Here is a 21739-nt window from a genome sequence, read left to right on the forward strand (position 1 = left end):
AAAGGACATCCAGAAAGGAGATACATGATTATATTTCTATTTTAAAAAGATTACTTTTGCTACAAAAGTAATGGGTTAAGAAAGCAGATAAACTAGAGGCAGAGACACTACCTAGGGAAAAGATGAGATAAGCATTCTGGCTGGAGAATGAAGGGACTCTGATACAAGAAGCATTAAGGAGGTAGAATCATTAAGACATGCTGACAGAGGAAATACATGTGATGATAGGGAGAAGTCAAAGAGGACATCCAGGCAGCCAGAGACAAAAGCACTTCTCAAAGTGTGGCCTGGGAATTCCTAAGACTTTTTCAAGGAATACACAAGATCAAAACCATTTTTATAAGCATGTTAAACCTTATTCACCCTTTTCGTGTATCTCAAAGATACATAAGAGCATTTTCCGAAAGCTACATGACATATAATATCACAACTAATTGAATGAAAAGCAGATATGAGAATCATCTGTGTTCTATTAACCCCAACACTAAATTATTTGGAAAAATTAAAAACAATGACACATTTCTTATAAATTTTGTTGCTATTGTGGGGAAAAAAATATTTAATTCACTTTTATGTTAACATGTAATGGATTTATTATCATACTTAAATGAACTAATGTGTTTTAAATTTCTCAGTTTTAATTTCTAATACATTAATATTGATAGATATAACCTACATAAACAAAAGCTCTTTTGGAGGCTTTGGTAATTTCTAAGAGTGTAAAGAGATTATAATACCAAAAAGTTTGAGAACAACTGGGGTAGACAGACATTTCTCAGTATTCTGAGATATGCATATTGAAGGAGAATAGTCTGTAAAGAAAGAATAAAGTTCTACTTAAAATATGGTATATGTGATGTACTAACATAAAGTGCCCAGTAGGCAGTTACACTGATGGAACTGGATAACTAGACCACCAGATTGTGACAGGAGCTGAAACCTTGGATTTTAAAGGGAGAGTGCATGGTGAGAACACTGGAAGATTAACAGCAGAAAAGACTAGAAAGGTGAGCAGAGGTTTCAGGATACACTAATACTTAAGGAATAAAGAAGTAGAAGAGAACTCCACATAGAAGAAAAGAAAAGGTTACAAAAATTAGAAATAAAAATGAAAACTAAAGCAGCATGTGAAAGTGAAGTGAAAGTGAAAGTCGCAAAGTCATGTCTGACTCTTTGCGACCCCATGAACTATACAGTCCATAGAATTCTCTTATCACCAGCTATAAGCTAAAGAGAAAAAAGCTGCTCAGGATGCTGAAGAAAAGCAAAACACCAATTCAGCATTAGTAACAGCAAGAAAAATAGAGAAGTGAAATCTAGTATTAATTCAAAAACCTCATTTTAGGCAGAAGTTTCAATTTCTTCTCATACAGTACTCTTTCCTTACCTGAGTTATTTACAAACAATAGAATGATTTCTGGTTCATCTTTTTTGCCTTCTCTGTCCACCCTCTGGAGGAAATGCAGACCAAAAAAATGACCAAAAGGATAGAGATAGAAAGAAAAGGAAAGATCCTGGACAAAACATATGAAAGGAACTGACCGAAGCAGTGACTCAATGAAAAGGCATTCATTCATTCATGCAACAAGTACTCACTCACTGAGTAACCATTCGGTACAAGGCATCCATGATACACTGCGGAAAACCAGCTAATAATATACCAAGCTATACCCCTGTACATCAGCAGAAGCAATAGACTGGGAATAGAAGTAAAACTTTCCTAATGAGACTAGCACAAGCAGAGATAGCTCTATTCTAAAGGTGGCTCTAGCAGATTTCCAGAGCTCAGTTACCTAATTGCTGAAATGTGTCCTCATTCCACAAAATAACTCCAAAGAAGTATTTCCTTCAAGTGTTTGATAGCTACATGATCCTGTGGCAATGCTTTTATCTCTTTGAATTTTATATAGGCAAGTGCAGTTTTGAAATTCAGAGCAAACTCTTTAAGAAACACTTGTATACATATTAGAACATCAAAAGCTCTGATATAAGCTCCAAAACTAATAATAAAGGTCAAAGGAGAATTACCCAGCTAGATGCACCTAAGCTTACAAAGCAGCTTTTTTAACCGGTTAACTCTACCCTTTAGATAAAAGAAAATGTGATTTAAAAAATATGGTTATTCTTTCAAGAAAAGGATGTAAGGATAAGAATAAAGATATTTGAAAATATCCAGAATCTAGCATTACATCCAAACAGAAACCTGAACAAGAAAGGATATATTATCACACACAAGCTGTCACAAAAATCTTTTCACATCATCATTGTGTTCTATGGTAGATGACCTATTTCTAGCTCTAAACCTGTATCTGATTGATTTGCAAACTTCTGAAAGGACCTGAGCTTCAAGAGATACTGAACAACATCAGAAGTATCTTTTGTCTGAGTTATATTTAGCCTCCATTCCCACCTCATGCCCACCCTTTTTAAAAAACAACCTGAGAAAGGAAGGCATTTTTGGACAGTAGTTAGTAACAATGGATGTTCCTAGTGTTATTGAAAATTCTGAGGGTGGGATGGGGATTTCACTTCTGACTAACTTGGAATAATAGGAATGATATTTATATTCCTGGCAGAAATAATAAAAAAAATCAGACAAATGTGCAAAACACTGGTGTTTAAGACACTGAACATCAGGCAATGAAGGACAATGATTCCTGAGAGATGAGGAAAAAATAAAGTAAGCTCTGTGTTATACTGCGTGCTCAGTCTATGTCTGACTCTTTGCAACCCTATGGACTGTAGCCAGTCAGGCTCCTCTGTCCAAGGGATTTTTCAGGAAGAATACTGGAGTGGGTTGCCATTTCCTACTGAAGTGAGACCTTCCCAAACCAGGGATCGATTTCGTGCCTTTTGGGACTCCTGTGTTGGCAGGCAGATTCTTTATCACTGAGCCACCTGGGAAGCCCCAACCAAGCTCTATATTACCTAAGTTTAATGCCTTGAGAGTTTCCAAGAAATATCCAAAGGAAGAAAGAGTCTAAGGGAAACCTAGGCATGTTCCTACAGGCTTCCTAAGTGGTGAACACAGGAGTGAGAGCCTGAGAGAGCACAGTCTAGAGTTAGAGTAAGCCACAGATTGGAGAAAAAATCTGCAAACCACATAACCAACAAAAGACTTGTATACAGAATATATAAAGAATTCTCAAACTCAACAGTAAAGAAACAAACAAACAAAAAAAATGGGCAGTAGACATGAACAGACATATTGAAAATCAACCATTAGGGAAATACAAATTAAAACCATAATAAGATATCACTACACACCCATCATAATGGCTAAAATAAAAAATACTGTCAATACCAAATGCTGGCAAGGATGCAGAAAAACTGGATCACTGGTAGGAATATAATATGGCACAGCCACTCTGGAAGAAAGTAGAGCAGTTTCTTATGAAATGAAATACGCAGTTACCATGCTATTATTAAGCAACTGTAATTTGGACCTCTATTCCAGAAAAATAAAAACTTATACAAAAACATGCATATGAATATTTACATGCATATGAATGTATAGCCTTATTCACAATAGCCTGAAACTGAAGCCAACATAAAAATCTTTCAACACATGAATGTTTAAACAGACTTGGGATAGCCATACGACAGAACACTACTTAGCAACAGGAACTATTGATACACACAACTTTTTTGGATCTCAAGGAAATTATGCTGAGTAAGGGGAAAAAAAGGTCAATCTTAAAGGGTTACATGGCGTATGATTCCTTTTAAATAACATTCTGAGGACTTCCCTAGTGACACAGTGGGTAAGAATCTGCCTGCAAACGAAGGGGACACAGGTTTGATCCCTGCTTGGGGAAGATTCCACATGCCTCAAGAGTAACTAAGCCCATGCACCACAACTACTGAGCCTGCACTCTAGAGGCCGAGAGCCACAACAACTGAAGCCCATGTACTTAGAGCCTGTGCTCTGCAGCGAGAGAAGCCACTGCAGTGAGAAGCCCACACACCACAATGACGAGTAGCCCCTGCTCACCACAACTCGAGAAAGCCCATGAGCAGCAACGAAGATGCAGCAAAGCCAAAAATAAATAATTAAAAAGCGGCAAATGCAAAAAACAAGTTTTGAGATGACAATATTATAGACATGGAGAACAGATTATTGGTTGTCAGGGTTACAGGTTTATGAGTGGGGTGGAGGGAGGTAGGGGTGGTTTTAAAAGGGCAACAAGGACTTCCCAGGTGGTCCAGGGGCTACACCGCATTCCCAATGCAGAGGGCACGGGGAACTGGCTGGGGAACTAAGACCCCACATGCTGCATAGTGCAGCCAAAAAAAAGGGTAGGGGCAACAGGAAAAATTCTTGTGGGAATAAAACTGTTCTGTACTTTGACAAATTCACATGTGATGAAATTCCATAACAACTACATGCACACAAACATACACATGAGAATAGATCTAAAATGCTGATCAGGTATGAATAAACTCTGCAGACTATACCAATATCAATCTGCTAGCTTGATATGGTCCTATAATTATGCAAACTGATACCACTAGGAGAAAATGCGTGAAAAACACATGGAACATGTGCAACTTCTTGTAAATTACATTTACTTCCTAGTGAAAAGATAAATGACTAAGAAACAATGTAGACTATAGAATTAGTAAAGAAAGACATTTAGAAAATTATTATAACTATATATGCAAATATATTCTCCAAGCCAGGCTTCAACAGTACGTGAATCATGAACCTCCACATGGTCAAGCTGGATTTAGAAAAGGCAGAGGAACCAGAGATCAAATTGCCAACATCCGTTGGATCATTGAAAAAGCAAGAGAATTCCAGAAAAACATCTACTTCTGCTTTATTGACTACACCAAAGCCTTTGACTGTGTGGATCACAACAAACTGTGGAAAATTCTTCAAGAGATGGGAATACCAGACCACCTGACCTGCCTTCTGAGAAATCTGTATGCAGGTCACAAAGCAACAGTTAGAACTGGACATGGAACAGTAGACTGGTTTGAAATCAGGAAAGGAATATGTCAAGGCTGTGTATTGTCACCCTGCTTATTTAACTTATATGCAGAGTACATCATGAGAAATGCTGGACTGGAAGAAGCACAAGTTGGAATCAAGACTGCTGGGAGAAATACCAATAACTTCAGATATGCAGATGACATCACCCTTATGGCAGAAAGCGAAGAAAAACTAAAAGCCTCTTGATGAAAGTGAAAGAGGAGAATGAAAAAGTTGGCTTAAAACTCAACATTCAGAAAACTAAGATCATAGCATCCAGTCCCATCACTTCACCATAAATAGATGGCAAAAAAGTGGAAACAGTGACAGTTTATTTTTGGGGGCTCCAAAATCACTGCAGATGGTGACTGCAGCCATGAAATTAAAAGATGCCTGCTCCTTGGAAGAAAAGCTATGACCAACCTAGACAGCATATTAAAAAGTAGAGACATTACTTTACCAACAAAGGTCTGTCTAGTCAAAGCTATGGTTTTTCCAGTAGTAATGTATGGATGTGAGAGTTGGACTATAAAGAAAGCTGAGCGCCGAAGAATTGATGCTTTTGAACTGTGGTGTTCATGAAGACTCTTGAGAGTCCCTTGGACTGCAAGGAGATCAAACAAACCAGTCAACCCTAAAGGAAATCGGTCCTGAATATTCATTGGAAGAACTGATGCTGAAGCTGAAACTCCAATACTTTGGCCACCTGATGCAAAGAACTGACTTACTGGAAAAGACCCTGATGCTGGGAAAATTGAAGGCAGGAGGAGAGGGGGACGACAGAGAATGAGATGGTTGGATGGTATCACCAACGTGATGGACATGAGTTTGAGTAGGCTCCAGGAGTTGGTGATGGATAGGGAAGCCTGGCATGCTGCAGTCCACGGGATCGCAAAGATTTGGACACAACTGAGAGCCATGAAATTAAAAGACGCTTACTCCTTGGAAGAAAAGTTATGACCAACCTAGACAGCATATTCAAAAGCAGAGACATTACTTTGCCAACAAAGGTCCTTCTAGTCAAGGCTATGGGTTTTCCAGTGGTCATGTATGGATGTGAGAGTTGGACTGTGAAGAAGGCTGAGCACTGAAGAACTGATGTTTTTGAACTGTGGTGTTGGAGAACACTCTTGAGAGTCCCTTGGACTGCAAGGAGATCCAACCAGTCCATTCTGAAGGAGATCAGCCCTGGGATTTCTTTGGAAGGAATGATGCTAAAGCTGAAACTCCAGTACTTTGGCCACCTCATGTGAAGAGTTGACTCACTGGAAAAGACTCTGATGCTGGGAAGGATTGGGGGAAGGAGGAGAAGGGGACGAGAGAGGATGAGATGGCTGGATGGCATCACTGACTCGATGGATGTGAGTTTGAGTGAACTCTGGGAGTTGGTGATGGACAGGGAGGCCTGGCGTGCTGCGATTCATGGGGTCGCAAAGCATCGGACACAACTGAGTGACTGAACTGAACTGAACTGAACTCAGTGACTGCACTGATATATGCAAAAATCTAAAGAAAAAACTAAGCATGTTAGAAGAAGAAGTAAAAAAAAAATCTCTGATATATTAGAGATAAAACTACACTATGTAAGACTAACAGCAGATTAAAAATTTTAACAGAATACATTAGGAAAAAAACTTTTAAATAAGATCAAATAGGAAAGAGGGAGGGAAAAATTTTTTTTTAATTAAGAAAACTATGACTAAAAAAGTAAAGAAAAACTATGAGAACAATGTCTCACCAAAAATAGAATACTGAATGAAAGAAATTATAAAAAGGAACCACAAATGAAAATTTTGGAGTCAGAAATTACAATAATGGAAATTAAAAAATCAGTAGAGAGTTCAACAGGAGATCTGAGCAAGAAGAAATAATCAACAAACTTTAAGTTGGGTCAATTAGGCTAGATTTTGAGAAACAGAAAAAAAAATAAAGAAAAAGTAACAAAGTCTCAGCACAAAACATAACAATTCATTTTGGGAGTCCCATGACAGGAGAGAAAGGGAAAGAAATGATATTTAATGAAATAGTATCCAAATTTTTCTCAAATGTGATTTAAAACACTAAATCTGCATATCCAAGAAGTTCATCAGAAACCATGGAGGTCAGAAAGCAATGGGAAGATTTATTCAAAGCCCTAAAAGAAAAAGACTATCAAGCAAGAATTCTATATCCAGCAAAACCACTCTTCAAAATCAGAGAAGAAATTAAGACATTCCTAGATAAAAATGAAAGAACTCATCACCAGCAAATCTAGTCTATAAGAAATACCAAAGAGAGTCATTCAGCCTGAGATAAAAGGATACTAGGCAGTATCTCAAATCCAAACAAAAAACTTAAAAGTATTGGTAAAAGTAACTACATAGGTAAATATAAAACATAGTATAAATGCTTTGTATGTAACTCTTTGTCTATCTAATTTCAAAGAAAACCAAATAAAGCTATAATTATAAAACTGTGTTGATGGGCATGCAATATAAAAGGATATAATTTGCACATAATACCACAAAAGAGAAGGGAGGGAACAGAGCTGAACAGGCACAAAGTTTTGCACACAATTGTAATTGAGTTGGTATTAATTAAGATGTCACTGTTATAAATTAAGATGTCAAGTGTAATCCTCAGAGCAATCCTAAGGAAATAGTTCAATTTCATTAAAAAAAAAAAAAAAAATCTGCAAAACCTCATACATAACATCCTACTTACAGATGGAATGCATTTATCCTAAGCTCAGTAACAAGATAAAGACATCCACTTTTGCACTGGAGGTTCTAGCTAGGACAGTAAGACATTAAGAAGAAAGAAATGGCACCCAGATTGGAAAAGGAGTAAAAACTATCTCGCAGATAACATGGTCTTGTATCTGGACAATCCTAAGGAATCCACTAAAAACTAGTAAACAAGTTTAGCAAGGTTCCAAGATACAAGGTCAATATAAAAAAATTGATTGCATTTTATACACAAGCAATGAACAACACACAAGTGAAGTTAAGGGAAAAAATTATTTACAGTAGTAAGAAAAATAAGATAAGCCAGGATAAGCCCAGCAGCCCCCTCCTTCCCCAAGCCAGGGTCCTTATTGCTCCGTGATGTCCAGGGTGGCCTGAGGCCTGTGCCAGGCAGAACCAGGACCCTTCGTTTCCAGGCTGGGAGACAGCAAAGGATGCTTGGGCTGAATCACATGGTGACAGTTCTTCAGGCATTTCTACCACAATATTGGAATTGGACACATTGGCCAAATAAAGTTGAAATTAAAAAAAAAAAATGGTGGCTCAGCGGTAAAGGATCCGTCTGCCAATGCAGGAGACACAAGTTTGACCCCTGTTCCAGGAAGATGCCATATGCCATGGAGCAACTAAGGCTGTGCATCACAACTACTGAGGCTGTGCTCTAGAGCCCAGGAACTGAAAACTACTGAAGCCCACTTGCCCTAGAGAGCCCACGCTCCACAAAGGAAGCCACGGCAATGAGAAACCCAAGCATAGCAGCTAGAGAAAAGCCCATGCAGCAACAAAGGCCCAGCAGAGCCAAAAATAAAAAAAATTTAAAAACAATACTTAGATATAAACTTAATCAACTCTGAATATTCACTAGAAGGACTGATGCTAAAGCTGAAGCTCCAATACTTTGGCCACTTGATGCAAAGAGCCAACTCATTGGATAAGACCCTAATGCTGGGAAAGATAGAAGGCAAAAGAAGGGGACAGCAGAAGATTAAATGGTCAGATAGCATCACTGACTCACTGGACATGAATCTGGGCAAATTCTGGAGCTAGTGAAGGACAGGGGATCCTGGCATGCTGCAGTCCATGGGGTTGCAAAGAGTCGGACATGACTGAAGCGACTTACCCTGATGATATATATATTTTGGAGAAGGAAATGGCAACCCACTCCGGTGTTCTTGCCTGGAGAATCCTGTGGACAGAGGAGCCTAGTGCGCTGCTGTCCATGGGGTTGCACAGAGTCGGACACAACTGAAGCATTGTGCAAGCATGCATGTATGTTTTACATACCAAGGAATGTATGTTACTGTCAAGATGGTAACACTCCCAAAATTGATCTATAGATTCAAAGCATCCCTATCAAAATCCTAGCTGGCTTTTTTATTCATAAACTGACAAACTGATCCTAAAATTCATATGGAAATGCAAGGAACCTAGAACAAACAACATACTCTTAAAAAAAGAAAAAAATTGGAGGACTCAATTTCCGAAGTTCAACTAACTACACAAAGCTATAGTAATCAAAACAGTATTGTAGTGGAATAGCACTGAAATAATTGATAAGGCATTAATAAAGCGGTTTTACTTTCCCTTGCTGAGTGTACAGGCAACTCTTGGCAAAATTAAACAGAGAGAACCACTCAAAGTAGCATATACATTTGAATTTTTGTAAACGTAAAAACACTTCCATTAACCTATATTATAATTTCAGACATGTTCCATCTTTAATTTTGACAGATCTTCAGTTGGTACTGCTAGAAACTCTGTCAGTTCTGGCAAGTACACAATTAATGTGATCTGTAAATAAGCATTTAGATACACCAAAAAAAGCTCCTACAAGAAAACCTAATAAGGTTCCTTAAACTTGAAAACATCTGTGAATAGTACCCCAAGTGTGATAAAATCAATAAAAAAAGATTAGAATCTGTATTATCTCCTCTTAAGAATTCCCCAATTATAGATTTTTACCTTTTGTAGACATTTACTCAAAAAATATAAACTTTTTACCAACTTAAAAAAAAAAGTTTAAGAGCTTTAAGGTTAAAAATCCTAAACTGAATTTTTCTTTACCAAAAGATATTTTCACTGTTTTAAAGACAAACAGAAAGTATGATGTATTGAGCAATGGGGAAAAGTTATGGAGATGAGGGTGAACTACAGTCCATCAAAACCATTTTATATTCATATTTACGTCAGATAATGAATAACAACATCATCTAATCCAAGCTACTACATGTCTCACTTTAACTATTGCAGTAGCCTTTTTGCATTTTTTAATTAAAAAATAAAATTCAGATGAATTCAATCTTGATATACTGAGTCTCAATTTCTTCACCCATTATATGGGTACAATAACACTTCTAGGTTGTGTGAGGATTAAATGAGAGCATGGGTAAGCACTTACTTTGTTGCCTGGCACATAAAAAGTGTTTCATAAATGTTAACTATTATTACCTGAATAAATGTTCAGCCTCCATGAGTTCAGTGCTGGAATGGTGTCACATATAAGTAACAAGTCTAACCTCAAAAAAAAAAAAAAAAGATAAGTTAAAACAATATTTCAATCTGAGACTCTCAAAGAAAATAAAGAGATTTAAAAATCCATAGCAGCTTCTTAATATTTTCTTTCTCAATTCTTTTTGCTCACAATATTTCTTATAACCCTCACTTTGCCCTGAACCTCGGTATCTACCCCGATTTTAATTCACAATAAAACACTAGTCATTTGGTTCCTCCCCTGCTGCTGATCCCTTCTACTTATAAGCAGTTCTCAGTCCACTTTCTAATAAAGTCCACTTTCATCCAGTCTTATTCCTTGAACTTCTTCAGCTGTTTTTTTACCCATTATCCTTCTACAGAAGACAAATCTAGAAACTGACCTAGCAGAACAGCATCTGTCTTGGTACATGCGAAGCAAAAGTAGAGTGGCCAGAGAAAAAATTTTCTTCTCTGAGTAGAAATAATATCACAAACACAGAATTTAGCATCTCCTCACTCCAACTGCAATATTTATTATTATTGTTATTATAGGACTCTGAGGGCTGGTTGCTGCTGAATCCACTTTAGGAACCCAGGGTGCTGAGTGCCACCATCAGAACCCTTAATATGCTCAAGCCAGCCTGTCTCCAAAACCTAAGCCCTAAAAAACAAAAACAAACAAACAAAAAAACCTAAGCACTACTAAGTTCTATACAGTGAGGAGTATCTCCAATTCATCATTTTGTTTTATAACTCTATTTTATGAATATCACATCGCTAAGTCCACTTTCCCCGTATCTTACACAGATTTCCATGAAAAAGCTCTTCCAGTTTCCGTACAGTCCCTTCCCCTCAGACTTTTGGCATTCGATGTGTGGTGGTTTGGTTAGGATTGGGAGGCGTGACCGGAGGATACTGCCCTTCCCCTTTCCATCGCCAATCTTGGTCCTGAAACACTATCTGCACAGTGAATTTTTTCCCCACGAAATGTCTTGTTCTTCCTCATGCAAAGAAATTACTGGTTGCCTTTCCCTAAAGGCCCTCAAGACACGCCCAGATGTGTCTTATTCTTCAGTGAGCAAAGGAGATTCAAATTGAAGCCTTGCCACACCAAAAAGTCACTTTCCAACTCTGACTCAGAGAATCAAGAGCAACATAATTCAAAGCCCACACTAGTACTTATTGCTATGATGGTTTTCTTGCCCAAACTGTAATCTATCAAAATTAAAAATGAAATACTTTCTGAAAGAAGTTGAATTCCTTATAATTGCAATTTTTTAATAAAATGCAATAGAATCTGCCTGGAATACAGGAGACCAGGGTTTGATCCCTGGGTCTAGAAGATCCCTTGGAGAAGGGAATGATTACCCACTCCAGTATTCTTACCTGGAGAATTCTATGGACAGAGGAGCCTGGTGGGCTACAGTCCATGGGCTCACCAAGAGCAGGACACAACTGAGCGACTAACACTACACTAAGAGCCTCTCAACTGATCTTTCTACTTCTGCACTGGGCACTCTGTTATCTGTTCTTCCCAGAGAATCAAGAGTGATCTTTTTTTTTTTTAATTGAAGTATAGTTGATCTACAATGTGTTATGAGTGATCTTTTTAACATGTGTATCAGATCACTTAGCTTCCTTGTTCAACCAGTTTCCTTCCATTAATGGCTTTCCATCATCCAAAGCAAGGTCTACAGAGGCTTGTAAAACCTGGCCCTGCCTATTCTTGAACATACCAAACCACATACTCCCCATAAGTCCTTTGTATTTGTTGTTCCTCCTGCCCAGAACAGTAACCTTCCGTCAGGAAATGCTGGTTCTAACCCCACTTCAAATAATAGTTCATATGTCACTATGAAGAGATCTGACCACACAATTTAAAGTATCCTCTTACTCTCAATCACATCACCATATCAATTTTCTTCATAGCACTATACTCTCTAATTATCTTATTTCTTTATTTTCTTCTTTGTCAAAGTTCTCAAGAAAATGTAAACTCTCTGAGGGCAGAAATCTCATGTGTCTTTTTCACATCTGTACCGCCAATGCCAAATAGTGTCTGACACACAATAAACACTGTAACAGTTTTCTAATAGTTTGATTCACTTACAAAGCCAAGTACTATCTCTGAGGTGTTCAGTTTTTTAAAACTTATTTCTACAGCCAAAAAACCAGCCAGGCTTCAAAACCCTATGTTCTCTTCATTCTAACAATCTGTCCTGTATTCTCAAAAAGCTCTCTTCCTTTCTGGAAGAGAGAACGTACCTCTGAAAGTAAAATTTGCACTCAAAAAATAGATGCAATCTTATCTGGCAACACAGTCCTCTAGGTCTGTGGGGTTCAGATCCAAAGTTCTCAGGCAGTAGCAAGTACCAAAAATCTGGCCACTAGTATTGCACTGAGGAAAAGCAGAACAACCAGGTTAATCTGAACCAAGTTGCAAATCCTTTAAGAGTATCATAATTGATAAGAGTTCTGTGAAGCACTCCTCACAGGAGTAGGGAGATTTAGTTTAGTCATCAGACTAGTGGCACATTCTAGAAAGCCTAAATAATGACCCTGTCACCAGAATAACAGATACTTTGTCCCAGCCTTCCAATCAGCTGCATTTAGCAACCAACATCCATCTTTTACAATAAAATGCCACCTCTGAGTTCCTATTCCTATCAAATTATCACTAGTTTGGGCAACAGATAAATCAGAAACTACAGTTAACAAATCTACTTGTCTGGGACCCAAGACAATTAATTAAACTTACTCAGAGAAACAGTCACCTGTTGCCTCTAGTCACCTAGAGACAAGTTTAAAAGATGCGAACAACTGTAACACTTGGGCACATGAAAATGGCTATAATCTGAAGAACAGCCACACGTCACTTCCAATGGTGCATCTATACTGAAAGTGACCTTCCCCCTCCAAAATAAATAATGTTTAAAGTCAGCTGAATCTTGAACAAATACTCAGACTTTTCTTTAAAATAAGGGCTATGACAGCTACCTTAACGAGAGGCCCAATAAACTCAGGGCAAGGGGCTCATTGTGCTGACATTGTCACCTCATTTAGGACTTGAGCTGATTTATCCTGATGGGCTGACAGGTCACTGACATCTGCACCTTACCCAAAATTCTTACTGATTTCACATGTGAAAAACACTGTCCACTCAAGACAACTGCAATCCAGATACCTTCTCCTGATAGGGAACCTTTCCTTTCCTGACTTCAATGAGCACCATGGAAAAAAGTTGCCATTTCAGACCCACTTCAGGAACTCTGGATGACTAACAAGTAACTTCTGAATGACTGAATGGCTGGGAACAGAGATCATAAAAGGACTAGAATGTTAAACCTTAGCAATTACAAATAAAAGGATTTTTTTTTAAGATCAAAATCACCTGAAGAAAAAACTAATCTCTCCTGTATTAAGAGATATTTGGTACTACTAAGGTAATTTGAAAAGAAGTTACAAAGTCAAGACCTAAAAATATCTGGTCCTTCCCCACACCAAGAAATCACAGAAGAAATCCTTTAACCAAGTAAGCTTTGTTCTAACATGAACTTCAAGAAAAAGACAAGGCAAGGCAAGGTAATTTTTAAAAATCCACCAACTATCCACTTAACTTGAAGGAAGGAAGGGAGGTGAGAAAAGGAGGGAGAAAGAGCAAGAAGACAAAAGAAGAGGAACAAGGAAAAGGAATGCCCAGTGTTATACGTTAAACATGGCCATAGATTATTTGCAGCAATTCCCATCAGGAAGTGGAGCTCAGGGACTTCTCTGGTAGTCCAGTGGCTAAGACTCTGCACTCCCAATGCAGGGAATCTGGGTTCAGTCCTGGTCAGGGAACTAGATTCCACATGCCACAACTAAAGATCTGGTATGCTGCAACAGAGTGAAGATCCTGTGTGCAATAACTATGACCCTGCACCTAAATATATATATATACACACACAAGTAACAAATGCTGAATAGGGTGTAGAGAAAAGGGAACCCTCCTACACTGTTGGTAGGAATGAAAATTGGTACAGTCACCACAGAAAAGAGTATGGACGTCCCTCAGAAAACTAAAAGTAGAATTACCAAATGATCCAGCAATCCTACTCCTGGCTATACACCTGGAAAAAACTGTAATCCAAAGAGACACATACACCCTTTTGTTCAGAGTAGCACTATTTACAAAAGCTAAGACACAGATACAACCTAAATGTCCATCGACACATGAATGGATAAATAAGATGTGGTATATATACATACACACACACACACACACAATGAAATACTATTCAGCCATAAAAAAGAATGAAATAATACCATTTGAGGCAACATGGACCTAGAAATTATCACACTACGTGAAGTAAGCTGGAAAGACAAATACCATATGATATCACTTGTATGAGGAATCTAAAATATGGCACAATGGGGACTTCCCTCATAGTCCTTGATTAAGATTCTGCACCTCCAAAAAAAAAGATTCTGCACCTCCAATGCAGGAGGTATGGGTTTGACCCCTAATCAGGGAAGATCCCACATGCAGCACAGCGTAGCCAAAAATTAAAATAACAACAACAAAAAGACACAATGAATTTATCTACAAAACAGAAATAGACTCACAGAGAACAGACTTATGGTTGTCAATGTCAGGGGGTGGGGGAGGGATAGATTGGGAGTTTGGGATTAGTAGATACAAACTATTATATACAGGATGATGGAAATTATATTCAGCATCTAGTAATAAATCATAATGGAAAAGAATATGAATAAGTGTGTATATATATATATATATATATATTTGTGTGTTTCTGTATAATGAATCACTTTGCTGTACAGCAGAAATTAATGCAACATTGTAAATCAACTATACCTCAATAAAATAAATTTTTTTTAAAAATTAGTGTTTTCATTAAAAAGTATATTATAAAAAAAATGGGCAGAAGAAGTGAATAGGTGATTTTCCAAAGAAGAAATAGAAATGGTCAACAGGCACAGGAGAAGATGCTCAACATCACTGGAAATGGAAATCAAAACCACAATGAGATACCACCTCACAGGATGGCTGTAAGAAAAAAGAACATTAATGACAAATGTCGGCAAGGATGAGGAGGAAAGGGAATCCTTGTACATCGTTGGCAGGAACGTAAACTGGAGCAGCCACTGTGGAAAACAGTATGGAGGCTCCTCAAAAAGCTAAAAACAGAACTACCATGCTACTGCTGCTGCTAAGTCGCTTCAGTCGTGTCCGACTCTGTGCATCCCCATAGATGGCAGTCCACCAGGCTCCCCCGTCCCTGGGATTCTCCAGGCAAGAACAATGGAGTCGGTTACCATTTTGCTCTCCAAAGCATGAAAGTGAAAAGTGAAAGTGATGTCGCTCTGTCGTTCCCGACTCTTAGCGACCCCATGGACTGCGGCCCACCAGGGTCCTCCATCCATGGGATTTTCCAGGCAAGAGTACTGGAGTGGGGTGCCATTACCATATGACCCAGCAATTCTACTGTGTGTGTATATACACACATACATGTAGGCACGTGTGCACACACACACACAGGAATATTACTCAGCCATAAAAAAGAACAAAATTTTGCCATTTGCAGCAACATGGGTGGACTTGAAGGGCATTATGCTAAATGAAATAAGACAAAGAGAGAAAGGCAAATACTATGTGATGTTACTTATATGTCAAATCTAAAAAATACAACAAACTAATGAACATAAAAAAGCAGACTTACAGATACAGAGAACAAATCAGTGGTTACTAGGGGGAGGGGTGGGGGGTGGGCACGAGCAGGCAACACAGGGGTGGGAGAGTGGGAGACAGAAACTCAGTTCAGTCCCTCAATCGTGTCTGACTCTGCGAACCCGTGAACCGCAGCACGCCAGGCCTCCCTGTCCATCACCAACTCCCAGAGTTCACTCAGACTCACGTCCATGGAGTCAGTGATGCCATCCAGCCATCTCATCCTGTCGTCCCCTTCTCCTCCTGTCCTCACTCTTTCCCAGCATCAGAGTCTTTTCAAATGAGTCAGCTCTTCGCATCATGTGGCCAAAGTATTGAGTTTCAGCTTCAACATCAGTCCTTCCAATGAACACCCAGGACTGATCTCCTTTAGAATGGACTGGTTGGATCTCCTTGCAGTCCAAGGGACTCCCAAGAGTCTTCTCCAACACTACAGTTCAAAAGCATCCATTCTTCAGCGCTCAACTTTCTTTACAGTCCAACTCTCACATGCATACATGACCACTGGAAAAACCATAGCTTTGACTAGATGGACCTTTGTTGGCAATGTCTCTGCTTTTTAATACGCTGTCTAGGTTGGTCATAACTTTCCTTCCAAGGAGTAAGCATCTTTTAATTTCATGGCTGCAGTCACCATCTGCAGTGATTTTGGAGCCCAGAAAAATAAAGTCAGCCACTGTTTCCACTGTTTCTCCATCTATGTGCCATGAAGTGATGGGACCAGATGCCATGATCTTAGTTTTCTGAACGTTGAGCTTTAAGCCAACTTTTTCACTCTCCTCTTTCACTTTCATCAAGAGGCTCTTTAGTTCTTCTTCACTTTCTGGCATAAGGGTGGTGTCATCTGCATATCTGAGGTTATTGATATTTCTCCCAGCAATCTTGATTCCAGCTTGTGCTTCATCCAGCCCAGCGTTTCTCATGACAGCCTTGACGTATTCCTTATTAGGAACCAGTCTGTTGTTCCATGTCCAGTTCTAACTGTTGCTTCCTGACCTGCATACAGGTTTCTCAAGAGGCAGGTCAGGTGGTTGGTATTCCTAACTCTTTCAGAATTTTCCACGGTTTATTGTGATCCACACAGTCAAAGGCTTTGGCATAGTCAATAAAGCCAGAAATGATCCAGCGGATGTTTGTGATTTGATCTCTGGTTCCTTTGCCTTTTCTAAAACCAGCTTGAACAGCTGGAAGTTCACCGTTCACGTATTGCTGAAGTCTGGCTTGGAGAATTTTAAGCATTACTTTATTAGCATGTGAGATGAGTGCAATTGTGTGGTAGTTTGAGCATTTTTTGGCATTGTCTTTGGCAATGGAATGAAAACTGACCTCTTCCAGTCCTGTGGCCACTGCTGAGTTTTCCAAATTTGCTGGCATACTGAGTGCAGCACTTTAACAGCAGCATCTTTTAGGATTTGAAATAGCTCAACTGGAATTCCATCACCTCCACTAGCTTTGTTCGTAGTGATGCTAGGCCCACTTGACTTCACATTCCAGGATGTCTAGCTCTAGATGAGTGATCACATCATCATGATTATCAGGGTCATGAAGATCTTTTTTGTACAGTTCTTCTGTGTATTCTTGCCACCTCTTCTTAATATCTTCTGCTTCTGTTAGGTCCATACCATTTCTGTCCTTTATTGTGCCCATCTTTGCATGAAATGTTCCCTTGGTATCTCTAATTTTCTTGACGCGATCTCTAGTCTTTCCCACTCTATTGTTTTCCTCTATTTCTTTGCATTGATCGCTGAGGAAGGCTTTCTTATCTCTTCTTGCTCTTCTTTGGAACTCTGCATTTAGATGTTTATATCTTTCCTTTTCTCCTTTGCTTTTCGCTTCCCTTCTTTTCACAGCTATTTGTAAGGCCTTCTTAGACAGCCATTTTGCTTTTTTGCATTTCTTTGGTTATAAAATAGGCTATAAGGATGTATTGTACAATGCAGGGAATATAGCCAATATTTTAGTAACTGCAAGTGAAGTGCAATCTTTAATTAAAAATTATATATAAAAAATTAAAGTGTGTCATACAGTAATATGTAAGGAATTTACTATTTTTAATGAATTAATAAATATTTAAATGTTTCCTGAGTTTTAATTTCTAAATAGTAAATATTGGCAAATATAACCCACATAAATAAAAGTTCTTTGGAGTCTGTAATAATTTTTTAAAGAGTTAAAAAGTCAGACTAAGATTTGAGAACTGCTAATCTAGAATTTCCCCTGCCCCACTTGTCCTTCAAGGCTCTGCTCTTGCAGAAAGCCTTCCCTGATAGCTTAATCAGCTATAGTTGCTTATGAGAGCAAAGACTACGTTGGTTCAGAGGCACTCAGTTAACTGTGTTGAATGAACTAGGCTAAGCTGAATGCACACCAAATATACATGTGTGGAAACATTTCAAAGTGGTTATTTTATATGTATCCACCATGACTAAATCCTATCTCTCAAATCTCGAATCAACTACTGGTAGAAATGTAAACTTCATATATATTTAGAAGTCAATTTTACAATGTTTATAAAAACTGCAAAGTATATACCTTTAGAAAATTATCTTAATAATTATTACAAATATGCAAAATAACATATGTACAAAGTTATTCATGCAGCACTGTTTATAACTGAGAAAAAAGTCAAAATGCTTTTTTTTTTGAAGAGTTACAAGTCACTATGAAAAGAGTAGGGAAAATGCTTGCAAAAATGTATGTAACTTACTTAAATAAGAAACACACATAACTACTCCTGATTTGCCCCTGTGCTCAACTCTTCCCCTAAAAGTATCTTAAATTGTAGAGATTTGCCTTAAAAACCTTACTGATAACATAGCACAATAATAACCATAAATATTGTAAATGATAGAAACTTCATACACAGCCCATAATACTGTACAGATGCAAACAAGAATAAGGAAATTTTTGATGTTATGTTCTAAGTCTGAATCACAACAACACATACAACTTGATGTATGTGTAAGAAAAGTACAAGACAATCATTTTTTAAAAAAGGAAGAAAAGAACATAGACACATTTTCATGTATGTGTATATTTCATGCTTGTAAGTGCACAGGATACACAAAAACTGGTAACCCTAGTTGCCCCTGGAAAGAGGAAATGACTGGTTTATATGGTAGGAAAAAGAAGAAAATTTCACTCTACTTTTTTCTGTCAGTAGAACCTTATACCATATAAATGTGACACCAATTCAAAGAGCAAATCTAAAAATATGTAATTTTTCACATTAGGAATAACTTCTTATCTTTCTTTTTCCAGCCTCAGAAAATGTTAATCCCTAATGTCTTTTTAAAATTTTTTATTTTTTTAAAGTATAGTTGATTTACAATGTCATGTTCATTTCTACTGTATAGCAAAGTGGTTCAGTTATACACATACTATATATTTTTTCATAGTCTTTTCCCTTATGGTTTATCACAGGATATTGAATATAGTTCCCTGTGCTCTACAGTAGGACCTTGTTGTTTATCCATCACACACACACACACACACACACACACACACACGCACACACACACATTAGGCTGGTGCAAAAGTAATTGCAGCTTTGCACTGTTGAAATTTGTCATGATACTGGAATACATTCTTAAATAAATATGGTTATGTTATACATCATTTTAATGTGTATTTCTTGTTCTATGTTTTTTTTTTGCTGATGACATTACTTGTTGTTTGTTTTATATACACTTTAGATTATGGAAATGATGTTAGACAAAAAGAAAATTCAAGTGATTTTCTTATTCAAGTTCAAAAATGGGTTGTAAAAAGCAGAGGAGACAACCACAACATCAAAAACGCATTTGGCTCAGGAACTGCTAATGAACATATAGTGCAGTGGTGACTCAAGAAGTTTTACAAAGGAGACAAGAGCCTTGAAGATGAGGAGCATAGTGGTCGGTCATCGGAAGGTAATGACAACTGAGCACCATCATCAAAGCTGATCCTCTTAAAATTATATGAGAAGTTGCTAAAGAAGTCACCATCAACCATATGGAATTTGAAGCAAACTGGAAAGGTAAAAAGCTTAATAAGTGGGTACCTCATGAACTGATCAAAAATCAAAAAAATTGTCCTTTTGAATTGTCACCTTCTCTTATTCTAGGCAACAATGAACCATTTCTTGATTGGATCATGACGTGCAATGAAAAGTGGATTTTATATGACAATCATCAACAACCAGCTCAGTGAATGGACCAAGAAGCTCCAAAGCATTCCCAAAGCCAAACCTGAACCAAAAAAAAAGGTCATGGTCACTGTTTGGTGGTCTGCTGCCAATCTAATTCACTACAGCTTTCTGAATCCCAGCGAAATTGTTACATCTGATAAGTATGCTCAGCAAATCAGTAAGATGCACTGAAAACTACAATGCCTGCAGCTGCTATCAGTCAACAGAAAGGACCCAGTTCTTCTCCAGGACAACCAACGCTTCAGAAGTTGAATAAATTGGCTACGAAGTTTTGCCTCATCTGCCACGTTCACCTGACCAACCACCACTTCTTCAAGCATCTTAACAGCTTTCTGCAGGGGAAATGCTTCCACAACCAGCAGGAGGCAGAAAATGCTTTCCAAGAGTTCGACGAATCCTGAAGCACAGATATTCACACTACAGGAATAAACAAACATTTTCACTGGCAAAAATGTGTTGATTGAAAAATAAAATAAAAAAGTATGTTGATTTTAATGGTTCCTATCTTGATTAGTAAAGATGTACTTGTGTGTGTGCTAAGTTGCTTCAGTTGTGTCTGACTCTTTGAGCCTAGTTATATGTATTTAAAATTCATGGTCCAGCACGGCAATTACATTTGCACCAACCTAAAAATGAATGAAAGTGAAAGAGGAGAGTGAAAAAGTTGGCTTAAAGCTCAACATTCAGAAAACTAAGATCATGGGCATCTGGTCCCATCACTTCATGGCAAATAGATGGGGAAACAGTGGAAACAGTGTCAGACTTTATTTTTTTGGTTCCAAAATCACTGCAGATGGCGATTGCAGCCATGAAATTAAAAGACGCTTACTCCTTGGAAGGAAAGTTATGACCAACCTAGATAGCATATTCTGGAGAAGGAAATGGCAACCCACTCCAGTGTTCTTGCTTGGAGAATCCCAGGGACAGGGAAGCCTGGTGGGCTACCGTCTATGGGGTTGCACAGAGTCGGACACGACTGAAGCGACTTAGCAGCAGCAGCAGCAGATAGCATATTGAAAAGCAGAGACATTACTTTGCCAACAAAGGTCCGTCTAGTCAAGGCTATGGTTTTTCCTGTGGTCATGTATGGATGTGAGAGTTGGACTGTGAAAAAGCTGAGCGCCGAAGAATTGATGCTTTTGAACTGTGATGTTGGAGAAGACTCTTGCGAGTAGCTTGGACTGCAAGAAGATCCAACCAGTCCATTCCAAAGGAGATCAGTCCTGGGTGTTCACTGGAAGGAATGATGCTAAAGCTGAAACTCCAGTACTTTGGCCACCTCATGCGAAGAGTTGACTCATTGGAAAAGACTCTGATGCTGGGAGGGATTGGGGGAAGGAGGAGAAGGGGACGACAGAGGATGAGATGGCTGGATGGCATCACTGACTCGATGGACGTGAGTTTGAGTGAACTCTGGGAGTTGGTGATGGACAGGGAGGCCTGGCGTGCTGCAATTCATGGGGTCGCAAAGCATCGGACACAATTGAGTGACTGAACTGAACTGAATAGTTTGCATCTGCTAATTTCAAACTCCCAATCTATCCTTCTCCCTGGCTCTTAGCAACCAGTCTGTTCTCTATGTCAACAAGTCTGTTTCTGTTTTGTAAACAGGTTCGTTTGTGCCATATTTTAGATTCTGCATATAA

At 38.4% G+C, this 21739-nt stretch overlaps 1 protein-coding gene across 17 annotated transcripts in view; it reads right to left on the minus strand.

Annotated features, from left to right (window-relative positions):
- The window catches only part of R3HDM2 (R3H domain containing 2), a 160320-nt gene that overhangs the window by 100248 nt on the left and 38333 nt on the right, over nt 1–21739 (minus strand). For 15 of the 17 annotated variants that reach the window (XM_027542319.1, XM_027542315.1, XM_027542310.1 and 12 more), the window contains one exon: nt 10153–10215. The gene's annotated coding sequence lies outside the window, so the exon portion shown is untranslated. Of the gene's footprint in view, nt 1–10152; nt 10221–21739 lie in introns of all 17 variants that reach the window. The other 2 variants (XM_027542309.1, XM_027542304.1) reach the window with 1 other exon arrangement.

The sequence above is a fragment of the Bos indicus x Bos taurus genome, chromosome 5 (genome assembly GCF_003369695.1).
Source record: "Bos indicus x Bos taurus breed Angus x Brahman F1 hybrid chromosome 5, Bos_hybrid_MaternalHap_v2.0, whole genome shotgun sequence".
Classification (NCBI taxonomy): domain Eukaryota; kingdom Metazoa; phylum Chordata; class Mammalia; order Artiodactyla; family Bovidae; genus Bos; species Bos indicus x Bos taurus.